Source organism: Tigriopus californicus, chromosome 6, assembly GCF_007210705.1.
Source record: "Tigriopus californicus strain San Diego chromosome 6, Tcal_SD_v2.1, whole genome shotgun sequence".
Lineage (NCBI taxonomy): Eukaryota > Metazoa > Arthropoda > Copepoda > Harpacticoida > Harpacticidae > Tigriopus > Tigriopus californicus.
In genome coordinates this window covers 5,701,886-5,702,167 of record NC_081445.1, presented here as the reverse complement: position 1 = coordinate 5,702,167, position 282 = coordinate 5,701,886, and the positions used below count along the sequence as shown (strand labels likewise).

The following is a 282-nucleotide window of genomic DNA, read 5'->3' as shown; positions in this document are numbered from 1 at the left end:
TAGGGTGAATGAATATGGATGACCGTGTCTTACCTAGGAACGATGCTGAGGAGCCACGGGTGTTTTTAACCACACTGATGGACCAGGCGGCCTAGTCAATGTTTCAGAATGTAGTTAGTAGCACTGACACAGATCTGTTGTAACATACACCAGGAGCCACGAGGTAGCAGGGAGGCCAAATTTTCCTCGTACCGGATAGGTCCTAAACGAACCAAATTAGGCCAAATGGTAGCGGATTCATGACCATTTCGGCCAGATCCGGATGGCAATGTCTCGTACGGC

General features: G+C 49.3%; 1 protein-coding gene across 3 annotated transcripts in view; it reads right to left on the bottom strand.

The window, feature by feature from the left end:
* LOC131882844 (cytochrome c, testis-specific-like) overlaps positions 1–282 on the bottom strand; it is a 7,297-nt gene that overhangs the window by 5,504 nt on the left and 1,511 nt on the right. Inside the window, exon 1 of one of the 3 annotated variants that reach the window (XM_059230143.1) lies at positions 34–191. The exons of the other annotated variants lie outside the window; for them this stretch is intronic. The gene's annotated coding sequence lies outside the window, so the exon portion shown is untranslated. Of the gene's footprint in view, positions 1–33; positions 192–282 lie in introns of those variants that run through there. 3 annotated transcript variants of the gene reach the window in all.